At 48.0% G+C, this 19,312-nt stretch overlaps 1 protein-coding gene across 1 annotated transcript in view; it reads right to left on the reverse strand.

Annotated features, from left to right (window-relative positions):
- Positions 1–19,312, reverse strand: part of LOC119382249 (pseudouridine-5'-phosphate glycosidase) — a gene marked incomplete in the record, with an annotated part of 1,023,505 nt that overhangs the window by 14,358 nt on the left and 989,835 nt on the right.

Here is a 19,312-nt window from a genome sequence, read left to right on the forward strand (position 1 = left end):
CACGCTCAGGCGCCTTCTGAAACAGTATGATGTGCCAAGAAGCTTTGTCGAACAGAGTGGTTACTCGTGGTTTCTGGGGGCGTTTCCCGTGGAGTTCAGTGTATCGGTGAATGGCATTCACCAGTGCGAGAATACCTGTTTTCTGCTGTTTCGTTGACGCCCCATCAAACAAATAATCACGATTAAATCATTTTTCGCTAAATTGCAGAGTATAATGTCCACGCACAGAGCACTGCTGACAAAAAAAGACATAAACTCCAGCACTTGTCAAATGGATGCTGCAGTGCCACAGTTGCGCTGTCCCAACGTTACTAGAAGAAACTCAGTTTCAAAGCTCCGTATCTCCGCCAGCGGAGGAGGGTGGTCCGAACGGCGGTCGCGAGAACTAGCGGCGCTGCAGTCCCGTCTTGCGCCACTATCGGCGCGTCGTCTGCTGCCACGGCATAACGCTGCGGTCCACCGCGCAGTTGGTCGCGGCAACTGCGCGGCAACTTTCTTATTGTACTAGTTAGGTGGATACTTAGGTGGATATGCATAAGGTCGTCTGTATGCATTGGCCCGCGTGCGTTGTTCATTGATTGGCTAATAATCGATGTTCGGTCTATATTGCCACGCCCACTTCTTGTTTTATTTTGATGTATTCGGGTTTGACCAGCAAGGACGGTTATCAACGCTTGACACTGTCCGCGAAGCAGTTTTCGAGAAGCTTCGCGATTATAGTAGATCGTTTTGTTAAGATTGCGCGCCGCACGCGAATGTTTTAGCTTTGTCGAGAGATAACGCCGCCACCAGCGATATGGCTGGAAAGTTCGAAAGCGCCTGTATAAAAGCCGACGCGCTTGACCGCTTGTCAGTTGATCGACGGTCGACGCTCTGTTCGCCGCTATCAGTGTATTGCTGTAGATTGACTTTCAGTTTCCCGGCCACGAGTTCGGCCAAATAAACAGTTTCATCTCGGACCTGCTGACTGCTGCCTTCGTCGACGTCACGACCCTGTGACAATATTTGAGCTGTCTACGTTGCGCTTAACTTCCAAGCGTAGGAGTTTCTAAGCAAATGAGGGTTTTCAGCGTAATTTTTATAACTACCACCACAATTTTAGCCGCTGCCGTCTTATCTAGACCAAGAACAACCCAACACGTTTGTGAAAGCCTTTATTGTGTACAAAGAAGCGTACTTGCTCGAGATACAAAAACGTTCTAGAAAAAAGAGTACTCATGTTTCTACAATTTATTGAAAAAAACTTTCTCGAAAAACATCACCAATGCTTTGCAATGCTTACAAGACACGTTTTCGCGACGGTCAAAGGGGTACTGACCCAAAATCGGAAAATTTTACGAGAACTCAGTAAATGAAATCTCAGCGTGCGATTACATCGAATAGATGTCGTCTCTGAGCAATTTTTTCAGCGGATAGTTGTATTTTCGGTGTCTCATCTTTCTACATCGCATCCTTCTACGGTGCCTTAAAGAATTCGAACAGATCGGCCGTGATGTGAGCACCGAGGAGTTATTCGCGCGTACTCTGTCGCTAGAAGAGTCGTCAGTATTCAACTTCAGTTCTTCAACTTCACCGAGCAGATTCCCATGCCCGCAGCACTTCACCGGTCGCCATCGCCCTCTCCTCCGGGATCAACGCCGCCGACGTCTTCGCGCCGCGGTCGCCCGCTCCGATATGGCCTTGTACACCCATGACCTGGAGGCTTTGGTTACACTGTACGACAGCCGCTTGCGCTCCTTGCTGTAGCCGTTCACTACGCAGTTAAACTGCTCGTCAACTACAACTATCTTTTGCACAAGTAAGCCTCCGTTCCCGAAGCAAAGTGTCGGATTGGGCTAGTTGGTATTCCATTATTAAACTGCTCAGCGCAAAACATTTGACACGGTACACATAGAAAAGACGAGGACCAGTGCTAGTCCTCGTCTTTTCTATGTGTACCGTGTCAAGTTTTTGCGCTGAGCAGCCCGTTCCCGAGCCGGCGAGTGTAAAATATTCCGCACATCTTGTTCGATACCTCGTCGTAAAATCTCTCGAAAATCCACTTCTTTGAAGGCATAGCGACAGCTGACAATTGATCGAATGTCAGTGTGATGCAACTCTCAGTCTCGCTAGCGTATATAGGAAATCGCCTGCCTTTCGTTTTGCTGTTCTATTTTTGGCGGCTCCTCCAAACTGGGCACTGGGCTTTCGCGGGACGCCGTGCGTTTTGGGGGGATTTGCGCCTAAACGCCGAACATTTTGGTTTTGAAATGTGGGGTGGAAGTGCTGGGAACAAGCGCGGCACGGCACCGGGCGTGAGTTCCCACTTTCCACGTGGGATCAAAACTTCTTGTCCCGCAACGACACGACGATAGTGCTTTACAATGTCGTCACTCTCAAAATGAACGTCACAGACCTTGCATTTCGCAGTAAGCTTTCTATCTTTGCGATGCGAAGCTTGAATGGCGAAGGATCTTTTGGAGGTCCGAAGAAGTGTCATGAAGCGGAGTCGTCGTTGCGGTAGCCGCTCTTGCAGCCCGGCGCAAAGCAAGTCGGCATACCGCACTGTGAATCTGTTCGCCCTCGTTACGCTTCGCACATCATGCACGTGTCTTCGTACAAGACGCTAAGCCTGGTCAAGAACAGTCGCGAAAATGACGAGCTAACAAAGCGCAGACGACGCCGTGACCAACGTGCGCTCGTGCATCGGCGGCGCAGATCACAACAAGCGCCAGCCGCGGGAGCTAGACGTGACTGCAGCGCCACTAGTTCCCACGACCGCCACGCGGAGTTTGTTCTAGTAACGTTGGCGCTGTCCAGAGGGGGGTGATTAAAAAATGGCCCCGAGCCCCGTATTGACATTAAGCCCTGTGCAGTACTATCGATGATACTATCGATAGCTGAGTCACTATCGAACTATCGATGGTAAAAAATACTATCGATAGCACTATACATAGTAAATTTGATGGTACTATCGATAGTATAAAAGCAACAGCACGAACTCATTGCAGAATAAACTTCGTTCCCCGAGCGCGTGGTACATAGGAGAGCCGGAGGAGCAGGCTGAAGGGCAAGAAAGTTGATGTGCTTGTGTTCTTCACCAGAGTGCTTTGCTGGCACATGATCATAAAGTCAAACTGTTCAGCTGTAGCGGAAAGGAAGCTGTTACATGTGGTGGAACTGTGCGGCTTCAAATTCATAGTGTATTTTATGATTAAAAAAATATCACGAACGAAGTTTGCTAACTGTAAGCTGTAACTGATTGCTTTTGAAAATGAGTTTATCGATGGACGTGTTCCGCCATTTTCACTGCGGAAATAATTTGTTTCTCTCGCCAGAAATTGATCATAAATTACGCGAAGCTGATAGTAGGCTATCGCACATATTTTGTCAATATGGCCGGCCAGCAACAACATCATTATTAACACCATTATCGATAGTATTGTCACGTGGTTGTGACGGTGAAGAATGCTGCAGAAAGACTGGGAAACACGGAGCACTTTATTTGGGCGAACTTGTGCTCAGAAAATCAAAACTCAAAATACAAGCGATACACGCTTCGCACTGATAGCGGCGACAACAGTCGTTGGCCGTTGAGTAATCTGATCATCGGTAGAACGTGTCGGCCTTTATACATCAATCATCAAACCTTCCAGCGTTATCGCTGGTGCTCGCGTAAACTTTCGAATAAACTTGACTGTCCGCGTCCGGCGCGTAATCTTAACATAATGATCTCACACAATTGCGAAGCTTCTCAAACATTGCGGCGTGGCCTGCGTCACACGTTAACTGCTAACGGTCTTTGTGGGTGAAACTCGAATACATAAAAACAAAGCAATAAACACACATGGCAGCAATATCACTATAGTCGGGTACAACTTTAGAAAAAAAGCGGCATTTGCACCTCAAAGGCGGATGCACACGCGCTTCCACCAATGGGCGCGCGCTCTAGACTGACGTCACGAGCCGGACGGCCGGTGACATGGAGGAAGGAATACTAAGGAGAGGCCCTGACGTCACATTCGTGAAGCCTCCACATCGCAAACACCCGCATCGCCTCCTAGAGAAGGCGCAGCGAAACATTTCGCGTTTTCCGTCGCGACGTTTACAAGCGCATGCGCGCATCGCGAAACATTGCAGCCTTTTTTTGTTTGTTTTTCGCCGTGCAAGCGGTGTAGTCGATTCACGCTTGCTGCTCTTTGTGTATGTTCTTTAGGAAAGCTACGCAATGCCCAGCTGTTGCGTATACCCTGTGCAAATCGCGTGCACTGTGGACAGTACCGGGTGTCACTTTTCATGTGTACGTTTACGTTCGCTTCATTACTGATCACTAAGGCATGGTATTTGCGTGCGAAGCTCTCGGATGTGCGCTCTGTTGCTTGTTACTCATTCTGTCAACTCGTAACACACGTGAAATTTTGTTTTTGGCGTCTGACGCGCCGTATATACCATGCGCTGAAGGCATCGTACGTTTTAGAGGCTGTGTCGTTCAAACAAAAGAGCAATAAACTTTTGTTGTTATCGGACTACGTGATGTATGTATTGTGCGGTGTGCGCTCGCTGCGTGCTTGTGTTGTGTGCGCACTGGAATTACAAACTTTACATGCACGGTCGCGTATACAATACACCGCGGTGTCCTCTTTTCGACGTGAAGTTACGTCAACTATAGGTTGGCGCTGCGCCGAATAGCTACTACGCTTACTCCATATACACGTGCAAAGAACCGCTAATCGGGCAATAGATCTGGAAATCGGGCTACGAGAGAGGAAAAGAAAGGCCTAACGCCCAGCAGAACGCGTAAGTCACTGCTAGGTGAGTCCGAATACGATAAGGCAGGGGCTGAATGTTTTTGATTACGGCACGTACCGGTACTTTCTGTACTGTTGCGCAAAAACGCTCCACGAAGAATTTCAGCGCGCAGCGCTCGAGCCTGCCACGGACGAACAGCCTGGTAAACGTCTGCTTGCAACATTTTACTGCGTGCGAACCGCACAATAAGCGCTAAGTTTACGCCGGGCCTACAGATTCGAGCAGAAGCGAACCACCGCGGAGAGCACGCCGCGGGGCGTCTGCTGTTTTGTTTGCCCCATACCGGTTTGTTTGCCCCATAAATCTGACGTCACTTCCGCCACACTTTTCGCAATGCATTGGGATACGATAGGGCCTCTCCTTGAAGATGGCCGCCCGCGCTTCGAACTCGGCCGAGTCGCGTCAGCTGTGAGCATGCCTCGTCAGAGTGAATTCCTAAGCTGTTTTTGGTGGCCTGTCATGCCGGAAATATTATTGCGAGCTTACGATGCACCATTTGTACTGCGTGTGTTTGTTCTGAGCCATTATCCGGCGAAGGAAGACTGCACCGAGCATCGGTGACGCTGCGCTTCGCTTCGTCTGAAAAACGGGACGCGGCGGCGACACACCGCTGCAAGCAAACATTGTGTGTGTTCGTTCCATGGTGTTTTGTTTTGCTCCGAAGTGAAGTTATGACGAGGGAAGTTTGCCAAAGTGCGCTGTGTGGTGCCTACTGTGAGCGGTGGGTGTGCTCGTGTACCGTGTCGCTGTGTTTTCCGTCGGACGTGGTGAGGTGATCGAGCAGAAGTATTCTCGGGGGAAATGAGAAAAGTGTACGCGGATGGAACAAACCTACGAGTTCATCAACGGAATACATTTGTGGAAGCGACCTCCCACGCAAAAATTCGTTTCTGCCAGCTCAGCGCGAACGATTGTTAGCAGCAGTGTTATAAGATAGCCGAGGGTATGGCTGCGTTGTTCCTGTGTTGTGTAGCAACGTCGATTGATTGCTCTCCTAACACGCGCTGCTTGAGGGAATGTGGTTGAATTAGGAACGGTCAGATGTTTGTTCGCCCCAGAACCAAGTCGAATCAATTATGACCGTTAAACCGCTGCCTTCAAAAGGGAACTTGGCGTAAATTCGCGTCGTTCTGTGGTTCTCATTGCTCACCGCGCGCCAGCTGTAGAATGCCAGCTGTGACACAATCACGTATAAGGTGTGCTGCCAGAGCTCGCTATGCTTTCCCATGACAAAGCTCTGAGCTGCTTTTCCATTCTCGTGATAGTTTGTTCACACTATCGATAGTTTAAAAAAAAAACAAAAAAGACACTGTCGATGCTATCGATAGTCAATTTACCGATAGTTCTGCATCACTGCTTCTGAGCCGAACGGCGCGGGTTGCGGCGGTCGCATCTTCGATGGAGGCGAAATTGGTAGATGTGGGTGCGCTTAGGTTTCGTGCACGTTATAGAATCCCAGTCGACAGAAATTTCTGGAGGCCTCTAGTTTGAGAGAGAGAGATAAAAGCGAAGGAAAGGCAGGGAGGTTAACCAGGTTGTACCCGGTTTTCTACCCTACACGGGGGAAGGGGAGAAAAAAGAATAGAGAGAGCAAGGAGGAAAGAGGGAACAAGTAATACGCGCACACACATCAGTGTTCACCGCACCGCGCACCACATTAGTTTGACGCGCCTAATAATGGTACCGTGGTTTCGGCCCATAAAGTCGCACAAATTAGCGTTATTACTTCACTTGCCTACCCTTCTCGTTTTTTGCTGATTATATCAAAAGGCAGGAGTAATGGTTACAGGCTCTCACGTGGCGCAGTGCAGAGCGCCGTAGCTGGCAAATACACTGCGTAGTAAGGTTCGTAGCCTGCGGCTAGCTCGATGCCCCAGGATGGCGTTGTTGTCTCGTTCCCCACTTGGGCTAAGTTCACGGCTTGACGGGAGCGTCTGGTTCATGAACAAACGGTCACCTTCACTATGCAGATGTCACATGGTTGTGACGGCAGGACACAAGCCGGAAAAGGATTGAACTTGGGCCAACCTATAGCTATCTCCACAAAAAAAGTCGGCAGATCCCACACGTGGTGGCAATCGATGTAATGCGAAGCAGCCAGCAAAGAGCTGCATACATCGTCTTGTATGTCATTGAGGAAAACGCGTGTCATGGTTTTCATGCTAACTCCTATTATTTATGTTCGTCACACAGTAACGTCGCGAAATAGCAACTTCGGGGTAGATCAAGCTAGCGAAACGGCCGCCAGCGCCCCATGAGCGTGGCACGTAAGTTATGCTGTACATGACATGTGTGTCATGATTTTCGTGTTAACTCGTGTTTTTATGTTCGTCACACAGTAACGTCGCGAAATACCAATTTCGGGGTAGACCAAGCTAGCGAAACGGCCGCCAGCGCCCCATGAGCGTGGCATGTAATTCATGATGTACATGACATGCATGTCATGATTTTCATGTTAACTCGTGTTATTTATGTTCGTTACACAGTCACGTCGCAAGATACCAGTTTTGGCGTGTATAAAGCTAGCGAAACGGCCGCCAGCGCCCCATGAGCGTGGCATCTAAGTCATGCTGTACATGACATGCGTGTCATGATTTTCATGTTAACTCGTGTTATTTATGTTCGTTACACAGTCACGTCGCAAGATACCAATTTTGGTGTATATAAAGCGAGCGAAACGGCCGCCAGCGCGCCATGAGCGTGGCACGTAAGTCATGCTGTACATGACATGCGTGTCATAATTTTCATGTTAACTCGTGTCATTTATGTACGCCACAGAGTCACGTCGCAAGATACCAATTTTGGTGTATATCAAGCCAGCAAAACGGCCGCCAGCGCACCATGAGCGTGGCATGTAAATCATGCTGTACATGACATGCGTGTCATGATTTTCATGTTATGACTTGTCATTTATGTTCGTCATACAGTCATGTTACGCCATACCAATTTTGATGTACATTCGATTAACCAAGCGACCAGGAGAGCACAAAGTCGTAGGCGGCTAGATAGATAGATAGATAGATAGATAGATAGATAGATAGATAGATAGATAGATAGATAGATAGATAGATAGATAGATAGATAGATAGATAGATAGATAGACAGACAGACAGACAGACAGACAGACAGACAGACAGATAGACAGATAGATAGATAGATAGATAGATAGATAGATAGATAGATAGATAGATAGATAGATAGATAGATAGATAGATAGATAGATAGATAGATACGCTCAAAGTCGCAGAAGTTCGCTAAGAAATGCTTCGCATTTAATAAGTAACACCCACAGTGCGATGATAGCGGCGAGCGCAATCGTCGGTCGTCGATAACCTGATCGTCCGTAGAACGCGTTGCCTTTTACCGTAGAACGCGTTGGCCTGATCAAGCCTTCCGGCGTTATCGCCAATATTAACGTGCGGGTTTTACGTGCGAAAACCGCGATATGATTATGAGGCGCGCCGTAGCAGAGGTTTTCGAAAATTTCGACCGTCTTGTGTCCTTCAAATTGAACTGACATCGCACATGACATGGGCTTCTACCGTTTCGCCTCCAAAAGAATGGAAAGTTGGCCAAGTTGGTACGCTTGTATTATGAAAAGAAAGAGCTAAAATAAACCGCAGACAAAGCGGAGGGAACACATGAAAGAGCTCGTCCTTTGCTTTAAGTACGTCCCGTTTGGTCTACGTTTTTTTGTTTTTTGCGCTGTTTCCATTTCGCCTTTATGGAAACGCCACCGCCGCGGCCGGGATCGCACTCGAGACTTTCAGGTCAGCAGCCGAGTTCCGTAACTATACTCGCAGACAACTTTTCTTGGCAATGAAGGGAAGGCTAGAGAGCCGAACTACGCGTGTGCTACCGCTGAAGATAATAGTCCCACAATTGCGTCCGTGTTTTCTGCGTGAGAATAAAAAAAAACAACATTGCTTTATTTTCTACGGGGCGCTGTTTGAAGAGAGGGTCAGCGCGCACCAAAGAGATATTTATATTTGTTTTGCTTTATGCAGTGCCATTTCGCGTTTTTGCACCTGTGAAAACGCCGCACCTTTTACGTGCACCTCACAATCAAAATGGCGTCTTCGTCTTCAGGTGGGCGCTCGTCACCCTCCAGCTTTTGCGACGGCTCGCCGAGGGAGCTTGTGACGAATTTCACTAACAAATGGCTGTCTAAGCCCGTGACGACCGCTCGAATAATCAGATGGCCGTCACAAAAGGTAAGGAAGGTTCACAAACCAAAGCTAAATTCGAAACGCGCGCCGAACCGGACTACTTCGCGGAGCAGTACACGTGCAGTAGCTCCGCCCCCGTAGCCTTTCCTTCATTGCCAATAAAAGTTGTCTGCGAGTATAGTATACCACCGCGGCGGACAGCGTTGTCGCTCGTGCTAGCCTGAGTTCCAGAATAAACTCAACTGCTCGCGTTGTGTACACAAGCTTATCAGAGCTTTATAAAACAATCTTGAAGGTGCCGATACATCCTGGCACGGCTTGAGTTTTAGCACGTGTAGCAGTGTTTGTGAGTGGAGCCCGGTCATGAGAAAAGAAACAACCGAGCGTGGCAATATCGTGGCTCCGGCCCCTAGAACCTCAGACGTAATATTATTAACGCGATAGCGTTAGAGAGCTCGTGTCGCAGAAATTCCGGTGTCGGCGACGGGTGACGGCGTCGCTTGGTCGCTTGTGAGCGAAAAATCATCCGTGACCGAAAAATCGAGAAAGATGCAAATAAACAGTAAAAATCTTCGGTCCCATTGGGGATCGAACGCGGGACGTTTGCGGGGCAAGCTGGTGTTCTACCACAAAGCTATGAGGTTACTTGGAGCTGCTTCGGAAAAAAAAACACTACATAAATGCCATGTAGTGGAAGGAGTCTCCTTAGCGCATTTTGTTCGGCAGGTGCCACGACGAAAATGAGCCCATTCGGCGATTGGTAGGCGCATTGGCGAGACTATCTCGCCGCTAAAACCATGCTTAAACACACACACACACACACACACACACACACACACACACACACACACACACACACACACACACACACACACACACACACACACACACACACACACACACACGCGCGCGCGCACACACGCACGCACGCACACCCATCTAGCGGAAAACATATCAAACAAACAGCAAACATCATGGCCTCCGTGATGGCAAGCGCGCCGCGCGCCAGCCATCACGGAGGCCATGCGACCACAGCAGAGCCCTTGCTAATCGATGAGTGCTGGCGGGACATTCATGTCAAGTAGTCGCTCTCATGTCAGGGCTGTCTTGGCGACGCTGACGCTTGGCCTGCGCTTCTCGAGCTCGAAGTTCTGCGTCATTTTGGCGTCATTGACGCCTGTGATCGGCTTCCCGCGCTCGTAGTTGGGGATCCATATCGCGCCGACGACGCTTCATTTCAGCTTCCCTGGCTCTCAGCAAGGCATCTTCATGGCGTTGTTGGCGTTTGACCTCCGCTTTCCTGGCCTGACCACGTCGCGCGCGCGCGCGTGGTCAGGCCAGGAAAGCGGAGTGTGTGTCTGTGTGCGTGTAACAACACACATTAATAAGTATGCACTTAGTGGATGAAGTGCGCACTAGGGGCCGGATTTCGCTATCGCGTTCAACTCTTAAAGGGGAAGAAGCTTAAAGGGACTGTCTACCGCTCGGAAAATGTTTTCTGATTGTGGTGAAAATGAGAAGATCGTTCGTCATATCGGCGGCAACGAGCGTGCTTTTGCCCCATAAAAAAGGAATTATATTTTTAATTTGATGTTGAAAATCGTCAAAGAATGACCGCTAGCGTCACCCAACGGCGATATGGTTCAATACACTAGTATGACACGAAATCCTCGCAGGTAGACTCATTTTGCTTAAAAACAAACATGTATAACTTGAAATTGTATTTTACGCACTTGAGGCACCTTTCGGTTGCGCCAAAGAGTAATTTTCTGCCTTTCTTTTTTCTCACGCATCCAAAAAGGCGCCCGGTGGCGCATCTTGCGGCGCCGTCATCAATTTCTTCTGCTTCAACTCATGCGCTATGCCATGCGGCTCTCCGCGCTGGTCGTAGTGTGCCGCTGTATTGTTATTAGGATGTCTCACATGTGCTGCGCTGTGAAGACACGCATTTATTGCCTTTTTTTGATTAATTGACTTGGCTTGGATTGCTGCAGCAGTGCTAAAATAAACGCATAGACTGCTACTACAGCAAAACAAGTGTTCTGTAATCGTATAATTAGGGTTCATTTAACCGCCAGCGCGCTGAAAACGACGGTTACATTCATTACCATAGTGTTCAGCGAAAATAAAGTAATCCTACAGAAATCACACGTGCTTTCGGTTTTAATTTTTACCGGCACTACAATCGTCATCACGTCCACCAACCAGTGTTGTGGGCATGTTTCACGCCAATGGAAGAAGACCGAATGCAGATCGAAAAATTCTGTTTTAAAAATTTCTACTCACTTTCCAGAGAAACCGCTGCAAGGTTGCACACTTGAGACGGCACGCTTTCTATTGCGGTACAAAACAGAAAAGCGATGAAAGGCGGTAGACAGTGCCTTTAAGGGTCCCCCAATTTTTGTTATCGTTTTTCTGCGAACCGTAATTCCCTCGTATGAATTCGCAGACGTGACAGCGAAGAGTCAGGAAAGAGAAAAGGAACCACATTTCCGGGCCCCTCGTGTAGGGATACTTTCCCGAAAAATATTTGCTGACACAAAATATCACCGACAGACGCATTTACTCACGCAAAAAAACACTGCTTGCTTGTGAAGGTAGAGATTTTCAGATTTTAGCGAATATGAAATGTTCTTTTGACTTCCTGAGTTCGGGAGACACCATAGTCAATGAGCGTGCGACGGCGATTCTTGGAGTCTGTGTAAACAGGGCAGAAACCTGACGCTCGTGCACTACTTTCAAATGCCAGCTTTTAGCTGATAACCGCAGTGAACTTGACACCGTGTTCCGGCGTGTGTCGACAGCTCTCGTGGCTGATTGGGAGGATGATTCTCGGATAGTTGGTATTCGTCAGCGACGACTGCAGAATGTGCACTCGAGTGTGGTGTTTACAAAGCGCGCCTGGAGAGTTCGCGAAGCGCTATCAAGCGTGTTGGAAAGAAATGAGTGCGCGTGTGCGATTCACTCCTTCGCTGTGTGGAAACATTGCGTTGCTGCAGGTGTGTTTTATGTTTAAGGTCTGCGGTATTTACTGAGCCTCGTCGTGCCTCTGACATTACCAGCGATGAAATGTTTGACAATGAGGAGAGTAGGTGGCCACGCCTACTTTCACAGTGTTGATACTCACATCCACCACTGAAAAGAGAGAAAACAAATAGACTGCGTTTGTTTATAAATCTACGCATTTTATCGAATAGAAGAACACTCTGGAGGGCAGCCCACTCATCTGCCCACCTCACATTCTGCCTCCCAGGGCGCAGAAGGCAACGAAAGCGCTACTGAAATACCTGAATTCAGCAGATCGGTGTGGTCGCCTGTGGACTGGATGTGCTTGCTCCAGGTTTGCTTGAAATTCTGTCCAATCCTCTTTTTAAATGCGCAGCATTTCTTAGCCAACTTATGCCATTTTTTGTTCTGCCCCTTTTTTCGCCCCTTTATGCAGTGTAGCAAACCGGTCGTGCGTCTGGATAACCTTCCTGCCTTTCCTTGCCTCCCTCTGCGCATGTCTTCTCTTGGGATTCAGTCAGTTCAGGCTTCAGGCTTGCCGCAAGGTAGCGTTCTGGGTCCCCTTTCATTCCTTGTCTACACAAATGACATCATCATCGTCATCAGCCTGACTGCAGGGCAAAGGCCTCTCTCATGTTCAACCCGGTCCTGTGCTTGCTCCTTCTACATTACACCCGCAAACTTCTTAATCTCCTCTGCCCACCTAACTTTCTGTCTCCCCCTCGTGTGTTTGCCTTCACTTGGAATCCAGTCAGTTACTCTTAATGACCAGCGGTTATCTTGCCTACGTGCTACATGCCCTGCCCATGCCCATTTCTTCTTCTGGATTTCGACGAAAATGTCCTTAACACCCGTTTACTTCTAGTCGCCGAATTTAGGAAAGTGACGCGAAGTAAACAAGACGGCAGTGCTGGGCAGTATCGAAGATACATGTATCTTCGATACTAGCTTAGATACTCTTTGTGTATCTTGTATCTATATCGCGATACGTCTCGCAAGACGTGTATCAGTATCTGTATTTCCGATACATTGAAGAAGATATCGTGTATCTTAAGGTAAAAGATACTGCGATCGCAATTCCGCGGTGCGAAACAATAAACGTTGGTTCAACTCCGCTTTTCAAGCCGATACTGCTCCCACTAAGCCACCAGATTAAAACCGAAGACAATGACATTATTTTATCTTTCCGCCCGCGAGGGCAGGCGATGAGCTCTGAGCGTCCCTATTGAGGGAGCAGAGTCACGTAGGGGCGCTCGCGTCGTCTCGACGAACGCGCGAACGTCTATGCCCAGACGACATTTTGTTTTCACGGTTTGTTTTTAGATGCGAAGCATTTTAAGGCGGGGGCTTTGTCCATCCCTCCCTTGGCGTTCACACCCCCACTGCGCATGCGCGTCCCCTCCCCCTCTCTCTCATCTACGCTCCCCCGTCTCGCGCGCCTTATTCTCTCCTGCGCAACGCCGTGATGATCGCCAGCGTGAACGCCGCCACCACTGTCAGCGTTAGCGCCAGCACAAGCACGTCACAGGAGGCGCCCACACCCCCACTGCGCGTCCCTCCCCCTTTCCCTCCTCTCCTACGCTGCCCCCCTCTCGCGCGCCTCATTCTCTCCTGCCCGCCAGTGTCGGCGCCTAAATGAGGGAAAAAACTAGACGCCTAAAACACCGTAAGAAGGACCAAGAAGCACAGAGCGCTCTTTCCCTGTGCTTCTTCGTCCTTCCTACGGTGTTTTAGGCGTCTTGTTTTTAGATGCGAAGTATCTTATGGCGGAGTTCAATCCGGTGGTGGTGGTGTGCGGCATGACCACCCTTACTGCACATGCGCAAACCCTCTGCACACACCTCCTTTCCACTCCCCCTCCCCTTCCCCACCTCCCTCCTCCTCTCCGCTTCCCCTCTCCCCTCCTTCTTTCTACTTTGCCCCTCTCCACTCCCCCTCTGAAACGCGGGCTCGACATGCCGAAACGATGTTCTAGGCGCTGCGCCGTGCTCCCGAACGGGCTGCAGAAATTAGGCGCCTTTTCCTCTTCAAACCACTACCACCACCACGCTGTTCGCATCGCCTCATAGTCCCCTTTAGCGGGAGATGGTGCGAGTTTTTTCCCTCATTACGATGAATCAACTAGCCCAGCAACAAGTACTTCTCAGCGCCTAAAGCCCCTTGATCTTGAGAAAGTTCTGCCGCCATTCGTTGTACTCGCTCGCCGCCGCGCGCGCGTCCTCCTCTCTCCATCCTCGCCCCTTTCGCGGCCTCCCGTTCTCCGCCGCTTTTTGCGCGCCGACGATTGGTCTTCTTCGCCGTTGCCCTTAGAGACGCGTGGATCTTGCGTTTTGCTGGTATTTTTCTTTTTGGCTCGCGCCATCTTACGCCGGGGCTCCGCGGAGCGAACGTTGCGCGCGCTTTGTTTTCTGTGCTTTGCTTGGGCGCTATGCCGTGTTGTTGCGCCTTTAACTGCAACAACAAGAGTGCGAAGGGTTCTGCACTTTTTACAGTTCCCCATGGTAAGCATGATGGCTTGCGCGAGAGGCAGTGGCTGCAAAACATCGGCCGAAAAAACTTTGTTTCAACAAGGAACAGTGTTCTTTGCCTTTATTATCGCTCGTGTCAAAGCATTGCCGAATGCTACGTTTTAAATATTCTTCTGGATGCTCATAAACGTTCTTTTTCTCGGCTATTGTCGCGTTGCATAAAAATGGGGTTGCTCTCAATATGCTGAATAATATGCTGAGACTCCATCACTTCGCATGTAGTTAACTGTTATTCAGTCTCAAATGCACAACTACAGAAACTGCTTTCCGTTGCGAACAATACAGCTTCTCGATCGCGCTTGTCGTGATTGTTAGGATCCGCTTAACGTGAATGTTTGGTGAAAAACAAAAAAACAAACAAGAAACGATTGAACGAATGACCCTTACTGGCGTTCGTTTTCATATGAGGTTCTTGTTTTCTTTTTTTTTTTCGAGAGCGGGGGGGGGGGGGGTGTCCACACACAAAAATTATGAGATAAATGGGATCCGGCGCAAGAAAAAAAAACAAGCACTACGCAACACAAAAACAATACCATCGTGATAGCGAAGGTGAGCGCAAGTGAGCCACTATCTAGCACGCTGCGGCCGAAATGGCTCGTCTTATTAGCCTGCATTAACGCGTTGTCCGTTTACCAATAAGAAACTAGATTATCTCTTGTACCGACGTCATACGGGCACTTTTCATTGCGATCAGAGTCAACCCCGATCGAATTTCTTGATCGCAATCAACAATCATCGCTACTATACGGTACAAAGCAATCCGGATCGAGTTTGGCGCAAACGTAAATCAAATCGCAATCTGGGAGCCAGATGCCGATGAGTATATCGCGATGGTATCGATCCCGATCGAACCCGATCGCTATTAAAGCGACCGTGTAGCAGCACCTGATCCGGATCGAGCCTAATCCGGGTCGGCCCCGATCACGATCAAAAGTGCCCGCGTGACACCGGTATTGATTACGGTGCTGTCTGCTTTATGACCATTCACCTGATGAGTGCCTATGCTTATCGTAAAGGCACTGCAGTTGTCCCTGTTAAGCTGTATACTTTGAATGGACCTTCGAAAACAGTGCTTGTTTGCGCCACGGAATACCACGTCTACCAATGCTCACTGCATGTAGACTGTTATTTTCTAAGTGCTTTTTGGGCTGTATCCGACTATAGAGCTCATAAAATGATTGGCTTGACTGTGAATGCGCGGACAACCTCAACTGCACGAATATCCGCATGGAATATTCTTTGCAAAAATGTGGTTCGGCTCAAAAGAAAAAGTGCTACCTCTCCTCACTGTCACTTCCGAGAATATAAAGCCGCTGTTTGTAAAGAACAAGCTGATAGTGCGAGGTGTCGTCTTGCGTCCACCTTTTGTCACAGTGAAACTTCTGTGTTATGTGTAAATCAGTGTATATTTGTGCAGTGATATACTATTACCACTTTTCTATTTTCCTGATATTGTATTTTTTTAAACATTACTACGTCATAACATAGTTATGCACTAGCAATGATTCTGGTGCTGAATATGATACGATGCTCTTTTTAGTTACGCATCAACCGAAGAGTTGCGCGTGCATGAACATAAAACATCGTGCTGATATTGCACTATTCTTCTGGCTCTTATATTTTTTTTGCCGAATGAAAATCACAATTGCGACTCTGTCACTACATATTGCAACGGCATTTCCGTGTGAACTATCATAATACGTTACTAGAGGTGTTTACTTATCCTCAAGGTACAGAATGTCTCCTCTCAAGGGCAAACCGAGTGCTAGTTCCTTTGACACGAACCTCAAAATACTATTCTGAAAAATCTTTCTACGGCGCTTGTGTTATTGCGGTAGATGCGTTACTATTGGCGCCTCTTGATCGTGCCGACACTGCGCAAGCGTCTTGGTCTGTTAGGAGACACCCGCGCAAACCTACTTTCACGTCAAGATAACACATGGGTTGACAATGTATTATCCACGAAATCATTACAAGATGCGACGCTTTACGCACCTGTGTTGCACATGAGCGCACAGGAAAGCGACAAAAAATCCAGACAAAGGCGGACATGACTCAAGCTAAGCTATATCAGGTGCAGATGTAAAGCATGTCATCATGCGGCAGAAACAACGTCTGCGTGATGGAACGCTCCATAAAACTTCTTTTAAATTAGCATACGGCTTTCGGAAGAAACTAATCTTTTAATGAACGTTCATTTCAGTGTTGCCGATCTTGTTATCACCATTTTTTGAAGTTTTCTACACCACTGGGGCGTGCAAGTGGTTCCAAATCACGCTCCTCAATTGAATTCTGCGGCGCGTCTGCGGGAGCCCCGGCGTAAAATGGCGCGGTACGCAGCGCGCGCCGGAGGCGGGCGAGGAGAATCGAGGAGGAAACGCGCGCGCGGAGGAGAGTGTCGTTACTTTCCTAGATCAAGTGGTTTTATCAGCGCCAGCACAAGCACGCGACGGGAGGCGTCCACACCCCCACTGCGCATGCGCGTCCCCTCCCCCTCTATCTCCTCTCCTACGTTCCCCCCCTCTCGCGCGCCTCATTCTCTCCTGCGCAACGCCACGATGAGCGCCCTTCTATCCCGCCCCCCCTTGACGCTACACTTCACCGACCACAAAAGCGCCGCGCGCACCGACGCTAGGAATCGCATACGGTCTGTAAATAAAGACGGAACCACCACGTACAAAACGTCTCTCTCTCTCTCTTCTCATTCGTCTTCTCAATAATTTACACCATCTCCCGCTCAAGCGAAGCATCTCCCCACTGCTTCGCATCCACACATGGTTCCCTTTAGCGGGAGATAGTGAACTTTTTTTTCTCTTTTTCGTTGTGTCAGTGTTATGGCACTTGGCTCTTAGCCACTATCCTGTGCCACATACTCCAATGCGCGCCGTGTCTTTTGTACAAATTCTGGTGTCGCCGTAGTGTCGTTATCGAAGTTTCTCTTGCGTTGTGCTTCGTTACGAATTCTGAAGAATGCAAGAAATTGGATTGCATTGCGTCTCGTGGCTTTCACACATCGGCGATTCGAAGGACCTCGTCGATGCTAGTTTGACTTACATGCAATGAGATTGACTTATATGCAAATAAGATTCTAACAGCTATAGCACCACCGGTAACGATGTTGGATTTAACAGAACAAGCATTCACTTAACAGAAGCTATCTTGGCGTACGTCTCCTTTTCTTTTATTCAATGTGTTTTGAAAATCATAATTGGATTGTTAGCAGAAGTTCTTTTTAAGCTGTCCTTTTCCATCCCATACATTACGTATGTACTCTGTATTGCTTTTTTCGGGTCTGCTTACGGCAATATGTCTTTCACGTGCTGGCAAGGTAAGCTCTCGGCTTTATTCTTACATTTAGGTGTCTGCATTATTTCTGCTACTGTTTACAGACTTGTACTCCACTTAAGTTGACTGTCATGTCGAGGCGACGTTGAGAACAAATAAACAATGACCTGCGCGTGTTAGGTGTATGCAGTAACAAAAGTTCTGCTTACTGCTTAGTAAAATAGCGAAATTGAGTTTTCAAGATAATAACGTAAATTATTAGGGGCCATCTCAAAGATGTTAGCAAAGGGATTGGAGAAACATTATACTACGAAATGCTCCGTTTTTCTATGAGCGTCTCAACGAGTCGGTTTATGCTATTTTATATTGGCACTGAATTTTCTGTGGTCTTGCTTTAAATGCCTAATTGTCATGGCTATTAGGGGCTACCCGCCGCAGTGGTGTAGTGGTCATGGTGCTTGACTGCTAACCAGTAGGTCGCGGCCGGTGACCACAATTCGGTGCCCGTGTGCTTATATTTAAGTTTTATAACGCCACGTGGTCGAAGTTTCCGCAGCCCTCCACTATGGCGTCTATCATTATCATATCGTGGTTCCGTGGGACGTTAAACTCGACAATTATTATTAGCTCTGGGGGGGTGCCGCCTTTTACGTGTTCCTATACTTATTCGCTGTGTTTGATACAGAACCGCTTATCTATTTTACTTAGTTATATTTGTTTTTTTCTTTTGTAGTCTTCTCTAAATATTTTTGCTGTTACTAATCACCAGATAATCGGAGCTTAAGTGGCAATATAGCGTGAATAGCGGCGCTGTCCTACGGCACTTCGTGCAACTATAGAACACGTCTGACACGTTTTCTGGGCGGCAGATTCTCTCTCATAAAAGGAAAAAAATGTTAGAAGATCGCGCACTACTGAGTACGTCGATAACAAACGCTTTACGCCAGCAGATAAGTAGAATATAAAAAATAATTGCAGTTTTATGTCCACTTCGTAAACAAGAAGCGTCGCAAAGAATGTCGCTGCCAGCGCTTTCGCTGATGTACACCTGTCCGGTGATCGGGTATTGGAAAAACCGTGATAGGCTCACGGGCAAGGTAGAAGTTAACAACGGTATCTGCACCATTGTGCGGAGCCTTCTTATGGAAGATGGCAGCCCACTAGCTGGCTGGCAAGCAGAGCATCGATTGCACCAAATTACAAACGCGGCAAGCAATACCGTTATCAGCGAAGTGTATAAAGAGCTGTCATGGAAAGCAGCTAAAGCAACCCCACTAAGTTGTTTCAGAACAAAAGTAATATACCTTCAGCAAGAAATACAAAACTTTTGAGATACTAACAGACATTTCATTCAAATGAAACAAAATTGGTCGCAGTAATAAACTTTCAAGCTGATATTTTTGTATATCGGCGTTTATTGCTACATCACCGAATATACAGATATATAATAACAAATTTCCGAATGTATCGAAGTATCTTAAGATGCAATGGAAGGTATCGTATCAGATACAATCGGAGTTGTGGTATCTTGTATCT

The sequence above is a fragment of the Rhipicephalus sanguineus genome, chromosome 2, assembly GCF_013339695.2.
Source record: "Rhipicephalus sanguineus isolate Rsan-2018 chromosome 2, BIME_Rsan_1.4, whole genome shotgun sequence".
NCBI lineage: Eukaryota > Metazoa > Arthropoda > Arachnida > Ixodida > Ixodidae > Rhipicephalus > Rhipicephalus sanguineus.